Genomic DNA, 9,065 nt, shown 5'->3' on the forward strand with positions numbered 1-9,065 from the left:
TTATGCACCTTCTTCTTGATTATGAATGACAGTGACCTTTATCTAATTTAAAACACACATACTGATGCAAAAATATGCAAAGTACACATGTAAATTCTGAATTAAGATGAAGATGTGCATAATCTTCCAGGGAGAAATTGCTTTAGAAAGAATGTTTATATTAGCACCAATTGAGGGTATATGGGGAGAAAAAGTGAATTAGTCAGAACTCAGATGGTTTTGGAGAAACAGCTGCAGAGATACTGAAGACTGTTTAGATTTTTCTCTGCTTCTATTTAGAATCCTGAAATGTCAATATAAATATCAATTTTTATTATGCTATTCAGCTTTTTATGGCATTCATGAAAATGATCAAAATGCAATAAAGTCAGATAAAACACCTTTTCACCTAAGGTTTGACAAACTGTACCTCAGTATTCCATTTATGTTTCACTCAAAATGCATAATAGTAATTTTCTACAACACAAAATCTGGGTCAAATTCAAAATATTATAAAAGCTGTTTGGTTCACTTTGCCATTTACCTCATTAAGAAGGAATGGTATGAGCATCATATGGAGATGGTCTTTTTAGTTCAGGATATAATTAAGAATTGCTGTAAATGCTGAAAAATAAATAAACAAATTTAAGAGGAATGACTCTGGGGGAAAAACGAACTCCCTAACTTTCATTTTGCTTTTTTTCTTCTCATCACTAATGGGTCTGCACTGAAATTACTACAGATGAACGCACAATGGGCATGGTCAGAACCACTGTGTAATCCTATAATCTACTCTCTCTTTTCACAATTCATTCCTTTCTCTGAATTGGTGCAAGCCTAAGTTGTAGATCAGCAGGTTTGTCCTAGCCTCTGCATTAAAAATATGTAAAAAAAATATACAGAAAATTTGCAAAACTCAGTGTAAAGACTGTCAAAGCACAAATCTAACAAACACATTCCTCTGAGAGGCTCCAACCAAACAGTACCTGGCATTAGCATGTACTTTCATGATTAACAACAGGGGGTTGTCAGACTGCTATTTCTGAAATAAACAGATTTATCCTGACAGATAATCAGCAGTTTGCGCTACCTAATACATGTTATCATCCACGACTGACATCATTACATTAAAAGCACACTTAGTATAATCTTTTGTATGAAATTAAACAGGTTTTATGATACATTTTTTGTGGGGTTTTTTGTGGTGGATTGAGGGAAGCCTGGTGAAAAGGTTAGAGAAAACATCCATAGCAAACACCACAAAGAAGATCCCTAGAAAAGCCATGCTGTATTTGTTTTTCCACAATCTATTAATGTAATTTGTAAATAAATTAAACCCGAATGTTCTGGCTGCAAACCACATCTTGTTCTTTTAAGCAGTGTTCTGTAATGTCCTTGACTGTCCCTCATTACCTCAATACTCTCCAGTGTCTGTCTGTCTGTCTGTCCTGCTAGGTTCACATATAAACTTGCCATATAGCATGAGCTTGTGACACATTTTTGATCTTGCCACTTACAGACGTATTTTTGGGGCTGGCAGGTGGACTTTGGGAAGTCATCAAGCAATGCCTGCACAGTTTTGTGGCAGGCTCAACACTAATCTTTTACTTTTGGACACCTCTTTGTTGACCATCTCTTCCTCCCTTGAGAAAGGAGGCAACAGGTTGCATATCACTCACTGGACAAGTAAAACTTTTGAATCTGTGGAGGAAATATAGAACAAATATATGAATATGGGATGTCTGTGGATCCTCCCTTCCAACCTGCCTGTTGGCTCACCTGGCTGTTTCTGCATGTTTCTGCAGTGATCAAGTTTGTACTCAACATGGGAAATGAAATTTTGATAAGTAAAGCTAAATATGCATCCCCTATATATGTGTGTGTGTGTGTGTGTATGTATATATGTCTATGTATATGTATGCATATGTGATATATTTACCCTCCTCCAGGTAAACAATTCTTGCCTCGGCTGTAAGGGTAATAGGAATTATATACTTCCAGGTTCACTGGAGAAAATACTGAAATTTCTTCCCTTTTCTAAATTTTAGGTTGCCAACTGACATTATATTATTACCATTCTGTGAACTCATGTAACATAGCCATGGCAAAAACAAGGAACAAAAATTGCATGGGGACTGTTACTTGACTTTAACAAGTATTTCATCTTCTTCCTTAGAGCACAATTTCTAAGTCATAGACTTTTCTGCAGGGGCAACTCAGGTATCAAAGTTCTGGCCCCAGAGGCCTGTTGTGACTAGTCTTATTTCTCCAGAGACAGAACCTGTATTCCTCTCTCAGTCCTTTGTCTCACATGGAATAAATTTTGTCTTTTCTGCCTTCTTCCTTCATAACTTGGCAGGAAGAGAAGTAAGAAATAGTGTCTAGTGAGTCAGAGGTTTTTATCCATTCACACTCATGCATTTTCACATGCCATTCCCCCTAATGATAAAAAAACCAACCAGCCCCCCAACTAAAACAGCAGAACTCAAACTGTGGGAAGGATGAAGTTCCTTACATTAAGAGTGTAGCCTTTAAACAAAGAAATGGCAGCATCATACACATTAAATGCATCTTAATTCCTATGTACTGTTTGTGTCCTATAAAACCTAGCTTTTGACAAATATGTATGTATTGATTAAAGATCTTTTACCCTCCTTTTTCCCTGTATTCTTCTCCAAAATCTTTGAGTTGCAATGTTAAAACTAATGCTAAATTTTGCCACAGATCTTTTGCCTCAGGTAAGCTGGGCAAAAGTTCAGCATCTGATACTGTGATGTGGAATGGAGAAATAAATATTAATCTAACCAAGTGATTTCAGTGGTTTATTTTGTTTTCATTTTTAAAAGTGTTGAATTTTTTCTGACCCACATTTCTTGTACTCAGTGATTTTTGAGGTTGCTGAGATTTTCATTTGCATTAGATATTTTGTGTCCAAAGGTCAAATGAGCATTGCTTTTGAGTCAGTTGCCTACTGGCTGCATTTCTAATACTTAGTCTTTTCACACTGAGAAAAATAAAAAAGTGGGAGGCAGTTCAAGCTATCCCAAATAAACAGGCAGAAGTAAATCAACAATTACTTTTCCTGTGTGGACTGCTCTTGCTCATTTCTCCTTAAGAGATAACATCCACTGACATAATGTCAGATAACCATGTTCAGTGTTTCACAGACTTGCCATTTAAAGATTCATTTCCACTCCACTTATTTTCTTTTTATCAGCTTCTCTTTTGGTGCATTTCATCTGTGAAAATTTTCATGTAGACTCCCAGAACAGGTATTTGGGAGAGAGGGAAGCAAAAGAGTTCGACTTGACTTAAAACACCTCTAGAAATTATAAAAAGAGTAAGATTGGGCAGAAAAATGAGAAGTTCTCATGAGAATAGTTGTTTGCATAAAATTCTCAACTCTTACTAAAGCTTCAGTACAGTTCCTGGGGAAGATGGATATAGAAAGCCTCAGGTTAACTTCAGTCATTACCAAGCATTTTATATCTGCCGAAGAATTCCAAACATGTGAAAGGTTGTCAATCCAAATCTTTAGACTAAAATAAATAAATAAAAACCCAATCAACCAAATAAGTAAATAACTAAGTAAGGAGTAACTTCAAAGGCTGTTAGTAGACAAGTTATAGATCTGATTCAGCTTTTAACCCCTAGAGGTATAAGCACAATTTATCTGAAAAAAAATATTCAATGTCTGTACTCTGCAATATTACATTTTAATAATCTAAAGCACAAGGAAATAATAAAAAAGGAGAATAATATATAATTGTGTATGTAATTTGATGAGAAGCCGTGGGGAACATAGTCTTTCTACTCAATTATAGAAATTACTAATAACAAATCCTTGAGGACTTTGTTGACAATTAAGTTTCCTATTTTTAGCCGTGTGTTTTCTCAAAAGCTCTACAACTTACTTTTTAGGATTCCCATTGCTTTTTCCCTCACCAAAATACTTTTAAAGTGTTGTTTAGCTTAGAATTGCAAACAAGGCATTCAAGAAGTTGGATGGAACTTAACAACAATCTCCAAAGCATTCTTTTAAGATGATAAAACCAGCAGAAAGCAGCTTGATTGGAGGAAGAGCCCTACATTATATACAGCTATGAAGTTTACTGCATCCTATGGATCCTGCTGCAAGGCACACTATGATAGAGCATCAGTAAATTTCCAGAGGAGAGGTTTGACTGAGTTACTATAGCAATGGCAGGTTTGCAGAGGCAGAGGAAGAAACCAAACCAATGGTAAAAAGGAACTGGTTACAGAAAGTCTCTGACAATCTTCTCTAGAAAACTCCATAGCATCAAAATGAAACACAGGGTCTCACTCCTTTGAAAGTTTGCTGAAAATACATTCAGAGGCCTTAATAATATTTCATCTCAAGCTGGTTTCATCTCATTTATTTCAGTGTACCAAGGAATGAAACTGAGTTGTGTCAAGTAAACCTGGTGTACTTAAAGGAAATTTGAGTACATAATTTGGAAGTAACTGTATGAAATGGAGCTGCTGACTCACTAAGGACCACTTTTGTCCCTGTGAGACATTGGTCATTGGGTAAAAGATGGAAAAGAATCAGGAAATAGCTGTCTGCTCCAACAGTATTTTAATCCACTTACAAAAAATCTTCCTTGGAAAGACCTTTTTCATATCTCCAGTGGTGACTCATCTAATCTCATCTCTGTATATTGCTAAACTCCACAGGGATCACCTTTACTTCCCAACTTTACAGCCAGAGATTCAGTTGGACAAAAGACCCTTAATGTCTTTCCTTAAGTTCAGTTCACTTCTCTAAAATGCATTTCCACTCTCTTTCACAAAATGAAAATGTCTTTTTTAAGAAATGCATTCTTTTTTGCCCTTCTTTTTTTGTTTTGTATTCTTTTTTTTTTCTTCTGGGGAGGCAGGATGGCAGTATCAAATTCCGCTCTTCTGCAAATCAAAATTTCTTTGTGTGGAGCAAGTTAAATTTCTGGAAGAATATATTTCTTTTTTCTTGTCTAGAAAAGATTCTCAAATTTACTTTTAAAACTCATATATCAAAAACATATGCTTATTCCTCCACATTATATATATGCTTGTTCTCTCTAACAATAATTTATTCAAAAAACTCTGCACTTGAAAGAGTTAATAAAAATTCTAATTACAGGATAAGAAAGAAAGGTCAGACTCCACTTACATCATTGTGAAGGGCTTTTATTGCACACTGCTATAAAACATATTTTTTTTTTTTCAGTTGCCATCCTCACAGGGTAAGCTGCATACCAATAGGATCTCCAAAATGCCATGAAGCAAAAGATATTTATCTGCTAAATTCTATGTACAGTAACCTTACAAATGCCAGAGAAAGAAAGATTGCCCTCTGCACAGTAATACTTGTGTAGATGTCTTCTTTATGCTAACAATGACAAGGTTCTCTAGGTTTGTACTCTACTCCAAAATCAGAATACATTTTTTGTTCAAAAAGCAGACTGTATATCAGAGAGAAAAGATGCACATTTTAGGCAGTGAAATACTTAATATAGTAAGCGAATACTCTCTTGAAGCATTAGACAGGATATGTTTGGGAATATCTCTCTGTCCTGGCTGGTTAACTAAATTTTCATTTTGAACTCTGTTTAGAGCCTCACAGAACTGTTATTTGATTAACTTGACTATGTTAGATAGCAAGATATCCAAAAGCAGGGTGGCTCCAAATCTAATTGCTGTCATTTTTTAAATCCAGCTGTGCAAAACAACAAACAAGAACTTTACTTTGGGACAAGTACAAGTCAGAAGAATTCTAATTTGAGCAATATATTAGTCTTCAAATTCATTGCTTGTGATTTAATGTATCTGAAGTTGTTTATATAGTTATTTATATAAGTATTTTCAGCTCTTAATTCTGACAATTTATTAAAAAAATATGCATTAATAAATGCAAGATTTTCTGTCTGCTTCCATAAAACCAGTGTGTCCTGTCAGATGTATTAGTTCAATATTTCAAGTGATGCATGCTCAAAATTAGAACGTTACTAATGACGTAGTGACTGACTTTCCTTAAGGAGTTTTTAAGGAATCACATTCAAATAGTTGTTTCAGAGTTGCACTTTGTTTGCAAGCAGAGCAAGCACTGCATATCCAACCTTTCTAAACAATAAATATTAACACAGAATAGTGAGAGTTCCATTTCATCACTTCTGCTAGTAATTCTACTAACCATGTGTTTATCTTGTGGTCTAAATTTATGACAGGCCCATTTGCAGTGAGGCCTGGAGTTTCCTTGTTTACAACACTGCAAAGTAAAAGGTGACCTTTTTGTTTTTGTTTAAAACCTTTCAACAGTTTGTTCTGCTCCAGAGATAGCACCTTCATAAGGTTTCAGGCCAGAAAGCTCTCTTGTTTTCTTTTGCGGGGGTACAGTTCACTGCATTTACTTACACAGACATTAGAAAACATTTTTAAAACAGAATACAAACTTGGCTGCAGATTACATTTGTAGATTAGAACGCTAATGCACTGAGATCCTACCTGCCATTATGTAAAGGAAAAGAGAACCGCGGGGGTAGACGATATATAGCTGGCTAAATAAACAGTAAATGAGCTGTTTAAACAGTTGTATCTATACACACAAGTAATAAAAGCATCAGGCACCTGGTGCAAGTCTATTAGGACCTAATTCTGACAACAATATACATCATTATAGCGGGATCTGATAAAGAGCAAACACTGGAGGCATTACATGTCTTTAGAAGAATCAGGCTTCCTACCTTAGCAAGAGTGATAGAAGGTAAGTCCCCCTTTAAAGAAAGTTGTAAGTAAAGCCAGGCAGCAGTTGCAGTGAATTGAGTCCTTTCAGTCACTGTGTACATGCAGTAGTTCTGCAATAAGGGAAAAATATAATGGGAGGAGCAGCTGTGAACGAGTGACCTCCTGAAGCTGAGTTCTCTTTGTGAATCGAGCACTGGGAGCCAGTGCCTCTGATTTGCATGGATTATCTCCACTTGAACAGATACATTTAAATCAACTGGCACAGGGGCACGGGGATGAAATAAAATAAAAAGAAGGGAGGGAGCCCGAGAAGGGAAGGAGCGAGCGGTGAGCGCAGGGAGCGCGCAGGGCGAGCGGAGCGGGGCGCGCTGCGCCGGCAGCGCCGCGGCTCGAAGAGCCACAGCTCCCTCTTGGTGTGGCAGCCGAGAGCGAGCAGAGCTGCCTTTATGGGCTAGCTCCACACCGAGCCCCCACCCCCGACCCGCTCCCCCAGCTTGCGATGGTCCATTTGATCAGATTTCTATAAACACTTAATAACTCAGCCTGACGCGCACCCTGGGTTTTGGGCTGCCAGCCTCAGATGATTATAAATCTGGTAAACCCTGCTAAACGACTTTAAAGACAGAAATATTTTGTACATAGTAACTTGTACAAGTGGAGATGGGTTATTTCCAAGTGTGGCATGACAGATTTATTATTTGTGAGTGTACAGGTGCCTTTAAAATAGTTAAGGGATGGCAGCATTCAAGGTATGCATGCGGGAAGATCCCTAACAAGATGTTGGTGTGTGTTCTTATGTTATCTAAAAATCTATCAAGACAAAAGAGAGACAAAAAATTTGCATTCAACCACTTCAGAATTTCTCCCTTATTACCATAAATACCACAAACATTACCTGTTGCACACTTCTGATTTGATTTAAATGCAGTACTTAAGCTGATTAGAGAAATATGAGAGTGTGTTCAACCCTCTTGAACCTGCATCCAATCCAAGAGGATCCTGAAATAAACTTTGTTTCTTTTGTTCAGAATATTTGAAGTAAGTTCTTTTACACAATGGTTTAGAATTTTGTGAACCTCTAAGTGGATTCATTTTGCTCAGAAATTAGACTTAAAGTCATGAAAAGATAGTAGAATGGCTGGTCATGTGTTCTTTAATGAACATCTGAAAAAGGGAAGGGATGCAATTGCATTCTTTGAGAATTATTCATTGGTGAGATTTGGTGGGAAAAATGGCCTGTGTTAGTACTCTAAAGACTCAAATGTTTCCTTGTAAGATGTGTCTTACTTTATTTTTTACTTATTGTAAAATACTGCTTGTTCAGATATAAATAGAATGAATCTGTGTACAAAGACAACCAGGACTAAAGTCTGTTTCTAGCTCATTTGCAAATCAAGCTGAGTCCAGCTTGAGTCTGTTGGGTTTCACATTTCTGGGGATGCCAACATTTATTTGTAACACAGAATCCAGAATGGTGCTTTCATCTGAACAGAATATAGGGTCAGTACTATACTTAATTGAATGAGAAACTGTTTGTTTGAGTAAAATTTGCTACAGATAAATGATCCCATTGACATTGAAAAAAGCAATGGAGGATATCTTTGAGTTTTCTAAGACATGCTATATGACACAGTTTTTGGTGTACCATTTAAAGTGCTTCCTCTGAGAAATGATCTTGGTTCACTGGAGGTCTGGGACTTCGATTATTTTATTAGGAGAGGGGAAGGATCCTTCCACTAGGCTCTGTCTCTTTGAATACTTACCCAGATAGTATTTAACAGGACTGAAATATCATCCTTTCCACTGCACTGTCCAGAACTTCTCGACTTTCTTCTCTGGTAATATCTTACTTGTAAGTTGGACCCTAAATTTTATTTCCTATTTTCTCAATTGTGACCACTCCACTTCCAGTGACCACTCACCAGGTAATAACAGATGAATTTGACTCCAGCAGGGCACTCAGAAGTCTAGTCTCAATATCAAACCTGTATATGATAGCTGTGTAATGCAGCCTCCTGGTTGATAGATGGCTTTGTAAAAGATGGACTGTGAGCCAAATTTGCTCTTATTACTCTGTACCCTGCAATACACTCCTCAGTGCTGCAGTACCCAAGCTGATAATGGCATAGCTATTCAGTCCCACCAACCTCTATGTCACCAACAACAGGAGTCCTAGAAAAAGAAAGAACTAATCCAGCAGTGAGAGGGATTTTTGCCTTTTGGGTACATGTAAGAGGAAATACTCTTGTAAGGAGTCGAGACAGCCACAGAAGGTACAAGAAAAATCAGGGACAATGTGCACTGGATTCAGAAACCATAGGGTGTATCTTATTCTCTGGAAA

General features: G+C 36.9%; 1 protein-coding gene across 4 annotated transcripts in view; it reads right to left on the reverse strand.

The window, feature by feature from the left end:
* Positions 1-7,044, reverse strand: part of LOC306806102 (uncharacterized protein) — a 213,864-nt gene extending 206,820 nt beyond the window's left edge. For all 4 annotated transcript variants that reach the window (XR_013775392.1, XR_013775393.1, XR_013775394.1 and 1 more), the window contains exon 1: positions 6,723-7,044. The gene's annotated coding sequence lies outside the window, so the exon portion shown is untranslated. The remainder of the gene's footprint in view (positions 1-6,722) is intronic.
* Between the last annotated feature and the right edge of the window lie 2,021 nt (positions 7,045-9,065).

This window comes from Erithacus rubecula (genome assembly GCF_903797595.1).
Source record: "Erithacus rubecula genome assembly, chromosome: 10".
In the NCBI taxonomy this organism is placed as follows: domain Eukaryota; kingdom Metazoa; phylum Chordata; class Aves; order Passeriformes; family Muscicapidae; genus Erithacus; species Erithacus rubecula.